At 43.3% G+C, this 18,222-nt stretch overlaps 1 pseudogene; it reads left to right on the forward strand.

The window, feature by feature from the left end:
- Positions 1–16,664: 16,664 nt before the first annotated feature.
- On the forward strand, positions 16,665–17,937 carry LOC130361060 (uncharacterized; annotated as a pseudogene).
- Positions 17,938–18,222: the final 285 nt, after the last annotated feature.

Consider the following 18,222-nt stretch of genomic DNA (forward strand, 5'->3'; position numbering starts at 1 on the left):
TTATTTCCCGTCTGGATCCCTCCAATGTTACTTCATTCCTCCCCTCTTGAACCCCCTGTGCCATTTTCCCTCCTGCGCCAAATCATCCCCTCTTACCCCCTGTACCATATCATTTCACCTTGATCCCCCCCCCCGTGCCTTTTCTTTACAGCTTTATTACCCTCTGTGCAAATTCATCAGCCCCTTTTTACCACCCCCATGCCATTTCATTCCCCCTTTATCCCCCTGTGCCAGTTTATTCCCTTTGCCAAATCATCCCCTCCTCACCCCTTGTGCCACATCACTTTTCCCCTTCCCTCCCCTGTTGTTCTTCTTGCCTGGCCAGCAAGCATAGGTGCAGGGGCTCTTAGGCTGCATTCACATAACGTTTCTTACATATGGGAATCGGATCTGACTGGGTGATGGAAAAACCGGGCGCTCCTGTACCCCAGCCGGACCCGGCCCCCATCTCATTCATTTGAATGAGCCGACCGGAGTCATATAGTGACTCTGGTCGGCTAATTTTTGCCCCGTATCCGGTTTTGTGATCGGTCTTAACCCCTTAACGACAATGGGCATAAATGTACGCCATGGTGCCGTGGTACTTAACGCATCATGATGTACATTTACGCTCCGCCATGACCGTGAGCTGCTCCCATCATGCGTGGCAGGTCCCGGCAGCAAGGGACCTGCCGATAATGGACGGACATCCGCGATCGCACGGATGTCCACCATTAACCCCTCAGATGCCGTGATCAATACAGTCACGACATCTGCAGCAGTGCAGTACTTTAAATAGATGAACGGATCGCCCGCAGCGCTGCCGCAGGGATCCGATCATCCAGCATGGTGGCTAGAGGTCCCCTCACCTGGCTCCGGCCATGACCGATAACACTGATTAGTGCTATGCCCTATGCATAGCACTGAACAGTATTAGCAATCAAATGATTGCTATAAATACAGTGGGGATCAAAAGTTTTGGCACCCCAGGTAAAAATTTGTATTAATGTGCATAAAGAAGCCAAGGAAAGATGGACAAATCTCCAAAAGGCACCAAATTACAGATTAGACATTCTTATAATATGTCAGCAAAAGTTAGATTTTCCCACCCCCTCAGCCCAAACCTATATAGGTGGTAATTAGCCACACTAGGGGCATTTCACTCCTAGCAGCCTCCCTGTCTGACTGGGAGAGCATGGTAAGTAAGCAAATAAAACCTTGTTCACACTGATGTGGTGCAGGGCGGCGTCCGTTGCTGCCGTGGCGCTGTGTCTGCGGGCGGGTGCGGCCCATGACTGGTCTGAGTGGCATTGGGGCCGCTCTTCCAGTGGGTCGCTTCCCCCCCCCATGGGCACCTGTGTCGCGGCGGTGGTGGTCGCCGCCCGGTGCTACGCCATTTTATGCTAGGGAAGTTAGGGACCCACTCTGAATAGGTGGCCTTGACGTGGCGATTGGGCTTGTACTTTTTGATCAAAAATGTATACTAACAACCTGTTAGTTTTTGATATTGTGCTGAGAAGCAATCAGATCATTATACAAGATTGTAGATGTGCGCTATGTCTGTATTCTACTCGAATTCATATTGTGATTTCTATCCTTTCTTTTTTTTTTTTTTTGAACATGTGCTGCACTCTTCCCCACCCCCTCAGCCCAAACCTATATAGGTGGTAATTAGCCACACTAGGGCCATTTCACTCTTAGCAGCCTCCCAGTCTGACTGGGAGAGCATGGTAAGTGAGCAAATAAAACCTTGTTCACACTGGTGTGGTGCAGGGCGGCGTCCGTTGCTGCCGTGGCGCTGTGTCTGCGGGCGGGTGCGGCCCATGACTGGTCTGAGTGGCATTGGGGCCGCTCTGCCAGTGGGTCGCTCCCCCCCCCCAAGTGGGCACCTGTGTCGCGGCGGTGGTGGTCGCCGCCCGGTGCTACGCCATTTTATGCTAGGAACGTTAGGGACCCACTCTGAATAGGTGGCCTTGACGTGGCGAGTGGGCTTGTACTTTTTGATCAAAAATGGATACTAACAACCTGTTAGTTTTTGATATTGTGCTGAGAAGCAATCAGATCATTATACAAGATTGTAGATGTGCGCTATGTCTGTATTCTACTCGAATTCATAAAAGTTAGATTTTATTTCCATCATTTACACTTTCAAAATAACAGAAAACAAAAAAATGGCATCTGCTAAAGTTTGGGCACCCTGCAGAATTTATAGAATGCACTTTGCAAAGCTGAGACCTGCCAGTGTCATGGATTGTTCTCAATCATCATCTGGGAAGACCAGGTGATGTCATTCTCAAAGGTTTTAAATGCCCAGACTTATCTGACCTTGCCCCAACAAAGCTGGAGAAGGCAATAAGAAGATAGCAAAACGTTTTTAGATGTCAATATCTTCTGTTCGGAATGTAATTAAGAAATGGCAGTCATCAGGAACAGTGGAAGTTAAAAGCAAGATCTGGAAGACCAAGAAAAATATCAGACAGAACAGCTTGCAGGATTGTGAGAAAAACAATTCACAACCCACGTTTGACGACAATCCCTCCAGAAAGATCTGGCAGACACTGGAGTTGTGGTACACTATTCCACCATAAAGAGATACTTGTACGAATATGGTCTTAATGGAAGAGTCATCAGAAGAAAACCTCTTCTATGTCATCACCACAAAAATCAGCATTTGAACTTTGCAAATGAACATATAGACAAGCCTGATGCATTTTGGAAACAAGTTCTGTGGACCGATGAGGTTAAAATTGAACTTTTTGGCTGGAATGAGCAAAGGTACGTTTGGAGAAGAAGGGGAACAGAAGTTTATGAAAATAATCTCTGTCTAACTGTTAAGCATGGGGGTGGATCAATCATGCATTGGGGTTGTATTGCAGCCAGTGGCACAGGGAACATCTCACAAGTAGAAGGAAAAATGGATTCAATAAAATTTCAGCAAAATTTGGATGCTAACTTGATGCCATCTGTGAAAAAGCTGAAGTTAAAGAGAGGATGGCTTCTACAAATGGATAATGATCCTAAACACGCCTCAAAATCCACAGGGGATTACATCAAGAGGCATAAACTGAATGTTTTGCCGTGACCTTCACAATCTCCTGAACTCAACATAATTGAAAATCTATGGATAGACCTTAAAAGAGCAGTGCATGACAGACAGCCCAGAAATCTCAAAGAACTGGAAGACTTGTAAGGAAGAATGGGCAAAGATACCTCAAACAAGAATTGAAAGACTCTTGGCTGGCTACAAAAAGTGTTTACAAGCTGTGATACTTGCCAAAGAAGGCAGTACAAGATATTAACTCTGCAGGGTGCCCAAACTTTTGCAGACGCCATTTTTTTGTTTTCTGTTATTTTGAAAGTGTAAAGGATGGAAATAAAATCTAACTTTTGTTGACATATTATAAGAATGTCTAATCTGTAATTTGATGCCTTTTGAAAATTTTTCCATTTTTCCTTGGCTTCTTTTTGCACATTAATACAAATTTTTACCTGGGGTGCCCAAACTTTTGATCCCCACTGTAAGTATTAGTCAAGCTGTAAAATTAAGTATTAGCATTGCACAATAAATATTATCATTTAGATATCACTTGAGGTAAGTTTTAGCATTGCAGTATCACTGGAGGTAATATTAGAGTGTCAGTATCAAATTTGGTACACAAATGAATGGGCGGTCAAACTTACAACATGACGTCTAGCAACTATATGGTGTAACACCTTACTAGATATTATCACAAAAATCCTTGTTTACTGCGATATAAGTTACAACGTATAATTAGGAAAACTTAAAAGAAGGCTGAAAATGAAAACCCCTCATTGAGTCCCAAAGGCAATAAACTCTTCAGTCTAAAGATCCACTTAGCTTCTTCTCTCAAAAGCATTTGATCAATGTTGCCCTTCTTAGGATCCAACTTCATCTGACATAAACCCCAGAACTTCAAATTTTGCAATTTCCCTCCATATATGTGTCTCGTTACTGACATATCAACCCCAGTATGGACCTTACTCAGATGTTGACCAATCCTCTGTCTAAATTATTGAGTAGTTCTTCCCACTTAGTTTATAGAGCATGTTGTTCATGCCCAAAAATCTATGTTTCTAGACCTGCAATAAACTGCCAAATCCCATGGTCTTGTTGACCTACTGGGTTAGTAAATCTCTTGATCTTAGGTACATGTGGACAAAAACTACAGCAGTCACAACAGTATCACCCGATTGTCCTATTTGTAAGCCAAGTGGTTGGTCTCTCTGCCTGTGATAGGTGGCTATGCACCAACATACTCTTCAAATTAGGTTCTTGACGAAATGTCACACTCGGCTTCCTACCCATCACCTTGTCAAGGTCTGGGTCATTGGATAATAAATACCAATGACGACGTAGTATCCTCATAATGTGATCAGTATATCTGTCGTAGGTACTAATTGTAACACTAAAGGTTCAGTAGACAGGAACACTGGAGGTAGTAGATCCGCTGGACCTGTGTGGCAGATGACGCAGGCGGCACCCAGGTCGCTACCCCTGGCACGACTCGACCACACAGGTGGCTGAGGAGATTCGAGTATAGATGGGAAGCAGCAACTCGTAATCTGGATAGCAGCAGGTCAGGGCTGGCAGCACAGGTGCATAGTCAGGAACAAAGCAGGAGGTCAGTAGGCAGGTGGCATAGGAGCAAAGTCAGGAACGTAGCAGTAGGTCAGTAACAAGGCAAGGCAAAACACAGTAGCGCTTTCTCAATGGCACAAGGCAACAAAGATCCGACATTGATGTGGGGGAGGAGGAACTTATAGAGGAGACACAGGTGTTGCACATAATTTTGGACGTACTGGCCCTTTAAATCTTAAAGCTCCGGCGCACGCACACCCTAGGAGACGGGGACGCGTGCGCCGAAGCTGAGAGGCAGAAGAGGAGGCAACAGGGGACCGAGGTGAGTGAAATGCTGGGATTTGCATGCGGGCGTGTCCCGCGATGCGAATCCCAGCCCCGCCGGTAGCAGAGGAGTGCAGGGAAATGCACTCACGGCCAGCACTGGTGGCCTGAGCGCAAACTGTAACACTAATGCAGCAGATCATCTGTTGTGATGGTTTAGCTGGCCAGACCTGAGTGAGAAGTGACCCCCTTTCACCTTCCCGGGCACGATGATAGGCCCTTTTGAGGAACTTCTTAGGGTATTCCCTTTGTCGAAACCAACTAAACAGTTCCTTACTTTCTGCCAGGAATTCAAGGGATAGAAAAACAGACGTTGATATAGGCGCCCAGGTGTCCAATAGAAAATATCACAACCAGAAGAGGATGTGGATAAAAGTTCCTGTTTATTAAAATAAAACTAAGGTTTAAAACAATAACATGTTTCGGGTTATAGCAACCCCTTCATCAGATATAAAAGTGCATTTTTTAATCTGATGAAGGGGTTGCTATACCCTGAAATGCGTTATTATTTTTACCTTGTTTTACTTTACTTAATAAACAAGAACTTTTATCCACATCCTCTTCTGGTTGTGATATTTTCTATTGGACACCTGGGCGCTAGATCAAGGTCAGTTTTTCTATCCCTTGAACTCCACTTCAGGATCTCCTTTGGTTGTCTCCTGGGACCTTGGGCCTGCACAGGTATATATACACCTCTAATTGAGGCTACATGTGTATTTATTATACGCTCAATGTGAGCATCCATCTTATAGAGTCTCCGACTCCCTTCCCAACCTGCTGATTTATCCAAAGGTAACACACAGGGCGCCTTTCCTGGGCCTTCTTTTTTTCATTCTATTTTTATACAGTTTCTGCCAGGAAGGTAACCTCAGCTGAACAATTTCTCCTGACTCGCAAATATATGCCAATAGGGATGCTCTTTCTGAGCGACCCAGGGTGGCAGATCCGCTTGGCACTGCTCACGCAAATAGGATGCCACTCAGTTTCCTTTCAGATACCGAAGCATGTAAATAGTGCAGTCAATTCACATTCTGATAGGTGGAGGTGCTAAACCATATTACACAGAATGCTGTATGAAATCACAGTGTCGAAGGTATAAGGAAGCACTCACCACCTCTTCAGCAGTGAACAAACTTCTTCTTTATTCTTGGTGAAGCAGGGGAAACCTAGCAGCTTGTTTAGTGGGAACAGGAGTGCAGGAGGCTGCAAAGCATTAGGATCGGTGTGACAGCTGTTTCACCCGCGGGCTTTGTTAGACCACACCTGCTGGTTACGTCAGTGCTGGTAAGTACGCCTCAGGCATAGATGTCATCAGTAATGTGTTCACGGGTTGGCTTCCTGTAAATTTTAGTCTATAGATGTCTTGTCTCGTCCATGTAGATATGGAGGTCTAGGAAAATAATAGCCTGTCCTCCAATCTCAAAAGTAAATGCTGTCCCAATGTGATTGTGATTTAAGAGCCGTGACAATATCAGAGAAAGAAGACCTTTCACCATCCCATAAAATGAGGACGTCATCTATGTAACGTCCCCAGAAAACAATGTGGTCAGTGCACAAACTCAAATCCTCCCCAAAAACAATTGTGTCCTCCCACCACCCTAAAAACTAATTAGCATAATTAGGTGTGCAGTAAGCCCCCAAAGCGGTGCCTTGGTAGTACATGCCGTTAAAAAGAAAAAAAATGCAAACAGAAAATTTTCCGTAAAAAACAAATTCCAATAGTGGATAAACAAATGTATTGTGCTGAGTGAAGTAGGTACTTCTTGTGCTCAGGAAGTGCTTGATAGCTTGAAGGCCTAGATCATGTTGAATGTTGCTATACAAGCTTTCTATATCAAGACTGGCATCATTAGATTTCATTTATTGTATAATGCTATGCCTAACGCATAGCATTATACAGTATGATCCACTATCCACTGATCTAACCTGGCTAAGCCAGGCTATATCAGTGAATTGGCGATCGGCACCAGGAGGCAAGTAAGGGGACCCTACTCCACCATTTTAGCTCACGGAAGCACCGAGATCACACTTTCACTTTAGATCAGCATTGATCACGGCGTCTAAAGGGTTAATGAATAGTGGCGGTTAATAGTGAGTGTCTGGCTACTGATAATAGCCGATACTCACTGTTCTGAAGCCAGCCCAGCTCCTGTGCTCGCTTCTAAGCTGCTTAACTATTCAGGGAATACAGGTACACCCTTGGTCCTTAAGTACCAGGATGCAAGGGCGTACCTGTACACCCTTTGTCCTTAACAGTTTAAAAGGTTTGATAAAAAAAAAGTTTAAGGGGTGGGGAGTGTAATATAGGGTTTTGACCCTGGGCTCTATGCCCAAGGTCTTTTGTTGTCTAAATCAGAGGGGTGTCTCAATGTCACCAGTTTGTCATCCATGTGAACTGAAAGGGCAAATGGAAAGCCCCATCTGTGTGGAATGTTTCGGGTTTGAAGAACAGCAAGAAGCAGTTTCTAGGCTCCTCTTTCTGAGGGTGTGCTGTGAAAGGTCTGGGAACAGCAGCAGCTTGGCACTCTCATATTCAATATCCCACAGCAGTCTGGTCTTCTGCATGATGGCTTCTTTTACAGAAAAATAGTGCAAGCAGGAAATTATGTCTCTGTGTTTCAGTGGATCAGCACTTTGTGGATGCAGGGCCCAGTGTTCTCTATCTATCCCAATCGGTGAATGGGCAGGCTGGAGAAGAATGGTATTAAAAATGTCCGTTACTTCTGAGACAAGGTCCACAGGGCGGACAGTTTCATTAAGACATCTCTGATGTGTATATTGTTCTGGCGGTTTCAGTTTTCTAACTCGTCAACTTGAGAATGTAGGGTCTGTTGGTGTCTGGCATGTTTGACAACTGCTTCTTGGAGCTCCACAACCATTTTTTGGACGTTGTACAGAACGTTTGGAGATCTTGCACTTTCATGTGGATTGCATCTAAATCAGTTTTACCATCTGAAGGTCCTGGAGCCAAGCCTCCTTCAAATCAGACACTAGGGATGAAAGATCATGCTTTTACATGAGAAATGTGAGGAGAACTTGGAGTTTTGAATGACCACTCAGAATATAAAGGGTTTCATGAGTTTCAGTTATAAGGTAAAGATGTTTGCAGAAGTTGAGGTTGCAGAATTGTAACCCGACAAGCAAGTGTAGATGAAGTCACAGGGTGGGCAGCAGGCAGGCGAGAGACTGTTTCGGCAGCAGAGGCTGATGGATTTGCTTCAGCTAAAGGCCAGGAGGCGGAGTTAGAGGATCCACATGAGGGATTAGGTGACATTCCTGGGTGACCACATGGAGACTGAGCCAGTTGTAGGGTCCCAGAAGGTAAGTGGGAGCCCTCAGCGGAGCCAAACAGGAGGGGTGAGCCCCTGTGCTGTTGTTGGTGGGGAAGAACATGTCTTCAATTAAGGGGCCTGTCAGGCTCAAGGCCTAAGTGTGGAATCAAACAATATGTATTATAATTGTAATTACATATCATGTCTAGTAAAGGCCTGGATGAGGATTCACTGTGTGTCTACATTGTTTTGTTAATCCTAATGTTTTATTGGGTATCTCTGTCATACTTTTATGAATTTAGATGTCTCTGACCATCATAAAACCAAGGATGACATAAGGACTCTTCAAATATGACTAGAAGTGACTTGAGGTGATTTGGGGATCAGTCACCTATGCCTGATGGTCACTTCAAATATGACTAGAAGTGACTTGATGTGATTTGGGGGTCAGTCATCTATTCCTTCTTACCTTTGGAGAACTATGATGGTCCAGCAATGCCTCCCCCCCCCACACAAACACACACACACCGGTGGGATGAGAAGGCACGTGGGAGGTTTTCCTTCAATTCAGCTATATAACTTAGATACTGTAGGAAATTTATTGTTACATGCCTGTTGTAGAATCTGGACAAAACATCCTAGAAACAGCTGGAGACTGCTTTCTACCAACTCACAAGACTACTAAGCAACAATAAACCTGTTATAACTTTGCTTGTTTTTTTTTTTTATCTCTTTTTAGTTGCACTCTTTAGTATATTTTTGTAACCTGTATGTCATTTGTTTCTGTATTTTGTAAGTAGCACTGTGAAACCGTTTTTTTTTTTTTTCTTATTAAATGTTCAATTAATCATCTCTGGTCTTTGATCTCATCATTGGTCATAAATATATGAGCTCACCTTTTCGAATGAGGCTCTGATGAAACGTTTATCAGAGGGTAAATTTAGTGACTTGCTGGGACTAGTAGTGTGTCTCGTGGCATTAACCTTTGCTTGATCACACTCTCTCTAGCATATTGGCTGGACTAATTAGGCATGATTGTTACAGGGCCTCTGTAGCCATTTCTGCTGATATGTTTAGGTCAGCCAGGTGATGGTGCAGACGTGGCAGAATTTGGTGGGGGGCAGCTGGAGAGCCTGAGAACTGGGGAGGCTGTGCAGAGTGCTGTTCTGCACAGCATATGGGCAGCAATGGCGCCTGTAGAGGAGCAAGACAGGGGGAAGGGCCTTCAGCCCTGTGAGAGCTGGGTATGGTGGTTGTGCCAGTTCGCTGGGCAGGAGAATGTCTTTCCAGTCCACCAGCCCCACATCTAGGAGAAGTGTTTCCACCACCAGCAGAGATGTTAATGACCCCCCTCAGGGTGGATGCTTATTTGCGGGAGGCGCAGGGCTGCCAGAGGATCGCTATAGTCACTGGGAGCGAGACAATGCTGGAGATGATGGTGCCAGACTGGAGGTGTGCACGGCAGGTGCTGCAATATCAGGTACCAGCAGGGCAAACAATTTTACAAAAAAAAAAGTGTATAAAAAAATTGTAAAAAATATTTAGTATCGGCGCATGTGTAAATGTCTGAACTATCAAAATATAATATTAAAGATTCCTTATGGTGAACGGCATTAACGTAACAAAAAAAAAAGTCAGAAATTGCTGCTACAGATCATGGCGCAAAAAATTAGCCCTCATACGGCCCTTTATACGGAAAAAGGAGAGAGTTAGAGGGGTTAGAATAGGGGGATTTAAAACTAATTTTAAATAAAGATTGATATTTTTTTTTTAAGTAGTTCATTTATAAAAATGCATGTAAACATGGGTATCATTTTAATTGTATTTACCCACAGAATACATTTTTACTGTACAATGCACTGCGTAAAAATGAAACCCTCAAAGTTGCATTTTTCTGTACACTTTCCCCACAAAACAATATTTTTTTGGGTTATGCTGTACATTTTATGGTAAATTTAAAAGGTACAAAGTACAATTGGTCACACAAAAAACAAGTCCTTATATGGGTCTGTGAATGGAATAATACAATGCAGGAAAAATGAAAATGCAGAAATGAAACTTGCTTTGTCCTTAAAGGGGTACTCCACTGGAAAAAAAAAATTGTAAATCAACTGGTGCCAGAAAGTTAAACAGGTTTGTAAATTACTTCCATTTAAAAATCTTAATCATTCCAGTACTTATAAGCTGTTATATGCTCCGCAAGAAGTTCTTTTCTTTTTGAATTTCCTTTCTGTCTGACCACAGTGCTGTCTTCTGATACCTCTGTCCATTTTAGGAGCTGTCTGGAGTAGAAGCAAATTCCCATATTCCCATATTGAACCTCTCCTACTCTAGACAGTTCCTGATATGGACAGAGATGTCAGCAGGGAGCACTGTGGTCAGACAGAAAGGAAATTCAAAAATTAAAGAACTTCCTGTTGATCATACAGCAGCAGATAAGTACTTGAAAGATTAAGATTTTTTAATATAAGTAATTTACAAATCTGTTTAACTTTCTGGCACCAGTTGATTTAAAAAAAAAAATAATAATAATGTTTCCAGTGGAGTAAGGCCAAACAGGGCTTTGTCCTTTAGGGGTTAAAGAATGAAAAGGTATTTATCTGTTTTGCCCATTACACATTACATTGGAGGAAGCAACTGTGTTGGCATCAGTAATGTACTGAAAATGTAGTGTGTTGGCTGCAGTAGGTGATAGGCTAGGAGAAAGAACATTAGGCACCCCTAGTAACAATGCATGCTGGTTGGAAATTTGCTGATGTTGAAATTTGTTCCTATAGGTTGTGGGGTTGTGATGAAATGTTCAAAGGAAGGAAATGGAAAACTTGATTAGAGCATAGAATGTGATTGTATAAAAACAAGACTTACCGTAAATTATACTGTCAATGGGTTAAAAAAAATAGAAAGATGGTTTGTATTCTATTTGACATTTTTAGTGTATGAATAAAATCGAGTTTCCACACTGGCCACTAGAGGCTTTCATATTAGCCTTTGGAGACTGATGGTGTAATAGACCATGCTAAATGTATTTTTAGGGCCCCAATCCCATAACAATATGGTATTGCATATTTTGCATTACATGTGCATGATTATGATAAAGTTCTTACTACCCATTTAAAATGTATGCACATTTCACCTATTTGACATAAAAAGTATAGTAATTTTATGTGGGGAAAAGTGCTAATAACTTTGGGATGCTTTCATTTATCCAAGTGATTCTGAGATTGGTTTTGGTGTACTTTGTACTTTTTTTAATTGATACATTTTAATCAATACATTTAGCTATAATTTGTGAAAAACCTCAACATTTTTCAAAAGTTTTGAAGCATTAGCAAAATTTGACATTATCTGCTTTTAAGGAAGAAAGTTATTCCAAACAAATTAGCTAATAACTTACATGTACAATATGTTTTACTTTATATTGGTATCATTTAGTAAATGTCCTTCTATGTTTTGGGACATCAGAGGGCGAAGAAGCTGTGCTGCAAATTTTGAAATTTTCATGAAAGTTTCCAAAATTTATTTTTTAGGGGCCAGTGGATTTAAGAGATCCTCTCCCATATCACCGGTTTTAAAATCTGTGTCCCTAAAATATTCTCAATAGGATTTAGAAACTTTGTTAACCTATTAAGTAGTTTGCAGGAATTAAGGCAAAGTGGCATTGAAAAATCTCAACTTTCTTGCAAATTTAAATTTCTGCAATACAGCAGATATTAGCAGAAAAATGTAACTGAACATTTATTACCCAGAGTCTTCAATTTAAAAAAATATGTCATATGTGACCCTAATGTGCTGCTTAACCCCTTAACGACGCAGGACGTATATTTACGTCCTGCGCCGGCTCCCGCGATATGAAGCGGGATCGCGCCGCGATCCCGCATCATATCGCGTCGGTCCCGGCGGTAATCAACGGCCGGGACCCGCGGCTAATACCACACATCGCCGATCGCGGCGATGTGCGGTATTAACCCTTTAGAAGCGGCGGTCAAAGCTGACCGCCGCTTCTAAAGTGAAAGTGAAAGTGACCCGGCTGCTCAGTCGGGCTGTTCGGGACCGCCGCGGTGAAATCGCGGCGTCCCGAACAGCTGATCGGACACCGGGAGGGCTCTTACCTGCCTCCCCGGTGTCCGATCGACGAATGACTGCTCCGTGCCTGAGATCCAGGCAGGAGCAGTCAAGCGCCGATAATGCTGATCACAGGCGTGTTAATGCACGCCAGTGATCAGCATTAGAGATCAGTGTGTGCAGTGTTATAGGTCCCTATGGGACCTATAACACTGCAAAAAAAATGTAAAAAAAAAGTGTTAATAAAGGTCATTTAACCCCTTCCCTAATAAAAGTTTGAATCACCCCCCTTTTCCCATAAAAAAAATAAAACAGTGTAAAAAAAATAAAAAATAAACATATGTGGTATCGCCGCGTGCGTAAATGTCCGAACTATAAAAATATATCATTAATTAAGCCGTACGGTCAATGGCGTACGCGCAAAAAAATTCCAAAGTCCAAAAAAGCGTATTTTGGTCACTTTTTATATCATTAAAAAATGAATAAAAAGTGATCAAAAAGTCCGATCAAAACAAAAATCATACCGATAAAAACTTCAGATCACGGCGCAAAAAATTAGTCCTCATACCACCCCATACGTGGAAAAATAAAAAAGTTATAGGGGTCAGAAGATGACATTTTTAAACGTATAAATTTTCCTGCATGTAGTTATGATTTTTTCCAGAAGTGCGACAAAATCAAACCTATATAAGTAGGGTATCATTTTAACCGTATGGACCTACAGAATAATGATAAGGTGTAATTTTTACCGAAATATGCACTGCGTAGAAACGAAAGCCCCCAAAATTTACAAAATGGCGTTTTTTTTTCGATTTTGTCGCACAATGATTTTTTTTTCCGTTTCGCCGTGCATTTTTAGGTAAAATGACTAATGTCACTGCAAAGTAGAATTGGCGACGCAAAAAATAAGCCATAATATGGATTTTTAGGTGGAAAATTGAAAGGGTTATGATTTTTAAAAGGTAAGGAGGAAAAAACGAAAGTGCAAAAACGGAAAAACCCTGAGTCCTTAAGGGGTTAACTCGCACATAGACCTCAAAAAGAAAGAATCACCCTGTCGATTTTGGGACCTTCTTTTCATTATGGTCTTCATCAAGCACCATATTTGATTGCAAGAGCTGGGTGTTAGGTCTTGTCTTTTGTGGAATTAGCTGTAGATTTTATTCATTCTATTGTGGGGCACTCTGGTTTTATGCTGTACACACACACACACACACACAATGATTATTGGAGATTGCCTGTACTCTACTACATTCAACATGGTGAGTGTGTAACTTAGGTCTTCCTAAATAAGTGCAAAGGTTTAGTGCTGAAAGTAAAATAGTTTTTTATGCATATTTTCTGTATGTTCCTATGTCATCTTTGTGTGTTATCCTTAAGCAGTCCTGTAATGCTGGGACTTGTAGTTTTGGAATAGTTGAAGGTACAGTGTTTGGATACATCTTTTTACAGAAGTGTTGCCTTTAGCTGTGTGCCTACAGATTTGCAAAACTACAACTCCCAGCTTGCCCAGACATCCTTTGACTGTCCAGACATGCTTGGAGTTGTAGTTTTGCAACAGCTGGAGGCACATGTTTGGTGAAACTCTGTGTTACAGAAGTGTAGCTGCAAGCTGTGTTCCTCCTGCAGCCTCGTCCATCAGCCATCTCTTGTCCATGACCCTTGTATAAGCTGATGCTGCTGTGTTACTCATCAGTGTCCCAGGAGGTATGGGGACTCCTAATAGTGGAATTTTCAAAGGCAGTTTTCTATAATAAAATGGGAAAAACAAGTATATTAGAAAAACTATTGTTTTGCAAAGATGTACACCATATATATATTTTTTTTACATCTGACAGTGCCCATTTAACCATTATCCACGCCATGATGTACTGGTACGTCATGGTTCAGGTGAAGGAAATATTGTGCGGGCATGTGGGTTGAGTCCGTGTCATAACCTGCAGATGACTGCTGAAGATCGTGACGATGTCCTTTATTTAAGTTGTTAAAGGATTCGATCATTAGCGATTACGTCATTTGAACATCAAATGCTGGTAATCCCTGGTGTCTAATGGTCCCATTCCTACAACCCCCCCCCCTCCCTGTGATGTAATCATGGGGTGTTGATGGGTTGCTGGGAAAGCCTGGGGCCTAACCTCTGCCTCTCTGTCTTCCATAACATTACTGGAAACGACAAAAGGACCCAAGCATCAGGCATTGTTCAGTGTTCCAGCAGGAAAGAAGTATATCCAAAACAAAATGTCATGAAAAGTACCATCAGGAACTATGTTTATTCAATTCAGAGACCAATGACGTGTTTTGGAGGTACAACCCTCTTTCTTTTGCCAATCTGAGGAAGGAGGACTGTACCTCCGAAACGCGTCATTGGTCTCTAAATTGAATAAACATAGGGCCTGATGGTACTTTTCATGACATTTCGCTTTGGATATACTTCTTTCCTGCTGGAACACTTAACAGCGCCTGATGCATGGGTCCTTTTGCCGTTTCCATTGATTCTTCAGACAGGACTGGATCTCCTACTCCTGTGACCTGTTGGGCTTTGCAGTTCTTTTCTGCAAGGATCATATTTGTAACCCCAATTTGGGGGTGATAAGCGCTGATTATCTGTTACAAGGTGAGCGGCCACCCGCAAGGCTGGTGTTGTTCACTATATACTCCCATCTGTTGTCTTAGGTATCAAGCAGGCTTTAGCAACTGAGCACTGATAACCTAGAGCAATCGCATTCCATCAGTCTATGTAAGCTATCTACTGATTATAGAAGGCTCCTAGGGAGGCCAAATAAATGTGTAAAAGACAAACAAAATTCCCCCCTGTAGTGAATATAGCCTGAGGATATTATTTGTTGGGGAAAATATGGTGGATCTCTGTCTCCTGTCTTCTTACTGTCTGGGACCCTGTTTGAAATGTATATATCCTCTTGGCCTTTGATTATTTTCCTTTGGCTGTATACCCCCCTGTCCTGTTTGATCTCGCCTCCATTTGGTTATCTCCCTGTTGTTGGTTACAAGTTTGGGGCCCATTCTGAATGGACGCTATTTTCTTCCTTGGCCCCAGGGCGGATTAGGACTTTACTCAACGAAGTTAAGTATGGAACTCTTCTGATTTTTATTCCCCTTTTATTTTGTATAACTGTTTTTGCACATTTTGTATGTATGTTTCTTTAACTCTTTTTGTAATTAAGTACTGTACCCTTTATGTACATTAAAGCCATAACTTTAATGCATATCCTTGTATGCTCTAACGAACCTATAGCCCTATAGCTTATATAGTTAGTTGTATTAGTGTATGTGTGGCTCGTGCCGTTACCATAATTTTGGTGTCAAAGTGCAGAGTGCAAGAATCTGTGTATGAACGGAGGCGTTCTATCAGCCTACTGACAGATGGTGGCAGCGTATTGGTGTGTGGGCATGTGGACTGGTTTTTGTGTGTGTGTGTAGCTCATTTTTAGGGCCTATTGTGGTAGGTGTGTGTGAAAGTGAGCGTGGAAGCAGAGTACCCCTATACCTTCCCAGCCAAGGTCACGTGTGCAGGAAAGACACGGGGACCTACAAACAGTGTGTATTTAAGTTGTGTCACTGGTTCATAAGGGAGCAGAGCGTGCTCAAGGGAGCCGAGAGTGAACGTGCCACGCTGGCAGCTTAGAGTTAGAATATTAGAGTAAATATTCTGCTGGTTTTGTGTTTCTTTTGTCCACTCACTCATTTCTGAGAGGCGTGGACGTGTCCGTACGCCAGGTCGTGAGGGCTGTACGTGACAAATTGGTGGCATAGCGGTGGGATAGTCTTTTTTTCTCTTTGATTAGAGCATTAGTGTCTGGATTAAGAAATTAACCTAGATACTAAAGGACTGGTAGGATCCTTGGGAGGCACATACCAGTCTTACAAGGCAACACAGTACTTATTTTTTAAAGACATACGTGCAAACAGTTTTCCCTCCCCCATTTTTCTTTCCTATCTTTTATTTGGTGAGAGGTACTGGCTGAGATAGCAGAACAGTACATGCAGCAAAACTTGGCGGCTCTGCGTGATCTCTGTGAGGAGAGAGGAATCAACGCCAAAGGCAAAAACAAGAATCAGCTTCATGTGGCTGAGAGAGCATGATGAGAGTATTGCTCCAAGGAGCAGCGCAATGGACACTATACAAGAGCCAGTTGCTACTGGAGATGTCTGCCTTGATCGCCCTCAGGATGGCCATGACTATCTCCAATGGGCCCTACAACAGTTGAGTGATGCTGACCCTAGCCTACGGGCTCAGTTCATCCTAAAGGAACGACAAGCAGAGAGAGAGGCTCCAGAACGACAAGCAGTGAGAGAGGCTCAAGAACGACAAGCAGAGAGAGAATACCAGCTGCAGGTGATGCGACTTAACAACAGTAACAACTCACCGCAACCCCAACTTCAGGATGTCAACGCCAGGAGGCCCCGTTATGGAGTAGGATGGGGACTTGGACATTTTTCTGCGGGGATTTGAAAAAAACCTGCAGACAATACCATCTGCCTTGCGAACTGTGGGCACAGTATCTAACACCAGGATTAAAAGGCAAAGCTCTGGAGGTTTTTGCGGACATGCCACCTGAGCTAGATGGGGACTATGATGCTATAAAACAGGCTCTGATCCAAATGTATAACCTCACTCCAGAGGTCTACCAGAGAGAATTTCGGATTGTACAGCGGAGGCCCACTGAAAGTTATGGAGATGTGGTGGGAGCCCTACGGACAGCCTTCCGCCAGTGGATTAGGGGGCTGTCCATTAACATGATCAAAGATCAGTTTTTACAAATTTGTCCTACAGAGGTGCAGCAGTTCATCAAGGACCGGAACCCCACCTCTGCCAACCAGGCAGCGGAAATTGCGGACTCATACATGGCCAACCGGAGTACAGGGGTACCAAAACCTACTTTTTCTGCATGGAAAGGTGTTCAACCCAGAGGAACACCCCCTCTACTTGCTGGTCACCCTCCGGGGAATTCGAGTACCTTGACCCACTCTGGGACCAGTGCACCTTCAGGTACGGGAGATCTAAGACGATGCTTCATTTGCCACAGAATGGGCCACATCAGTAATAAATGCCCCGACAACCGGAACTTGCATTGTCCCACACCCCCCGTGCAACCCTCCCCCACTGTTCTTTTTGTGACTAGGGCAGGAGGGACCCATGCGGATAACCTACAGCCAGTCACAGTAGGCAATCGAATCTCAGTGGGGCTCAGAGATACGGGAGCAGAAGTCACCCTGGTGTGTCCGGAGTTAGTGAATCCAGAGGATATACTCCCCGGGAAAACCCTGGCTGTAAAGGGGGTTGGAGGGAGGGTGAACCCTGCAGTGCCCATGGCTCGAGTATTTTTGGATTGGGGAGCTGGGCAAGGATTAAAAGATGTTGGTGTAACAGATACCATCCCAACTAGCATTCTGTTGGGGACTGATTTGGGTAAGATGGTATCCCAATATGTGATGGCTATTAACCACAAGGACACCCTTACCCCTGACAAAGACTGTGGCAAGGATGAGGTACTGTGTAATGATGTTGGGGAAGGCATGGAGGAGGAAACATGTGAGATTGTGCCACCATATGATGACTCTGTGAAGGACGATAATTGGGAGGTGGCAGGAGATGCAAATTTCAGTGATACATATGTGGCCAGCTGTGGATCCGAGGCCTGGGAACCATCTGAGTATGGCCTGCAGGGCAAAGACATATAAATCAGACCCGACTTGAGCATGGGCCCAGAGATGGACAGATAATGATGAAACCCAAAGTGTGGCGATCCAGGAATTCAACCTCCCTCCAAAGGTACTAACCCAAGAATCCGGGATTGCTCAAGGTATAATTATAGATATGGAGGTGACGTGTGGGAACCCAGAATTGGGGAACCTGGAGAACCTTACAAAAAGACCTTTGTCTACAATAGACTTTGGGGAAGTCAGCCTGGTTCTTCCCACACCTTCAGACATGAACAATGATGATGTAACTGGAAGTGCCATGAT

Source organism: Hyla sarda, chromosome 3, assembly GCF_029499605.1.
Source record: "Hyla sarda isolate aHylSar1 chromosome 3, aHylSar1.hap1, whole genome shotgun sequence".
In the NCBI taxonomy this organism is placed as follows: domain Eukaryota; kingdom Metazoa; phylum Chordata; class Amphibia; order Anura; family Hylidae; genus Hyla; species Hyla sarda.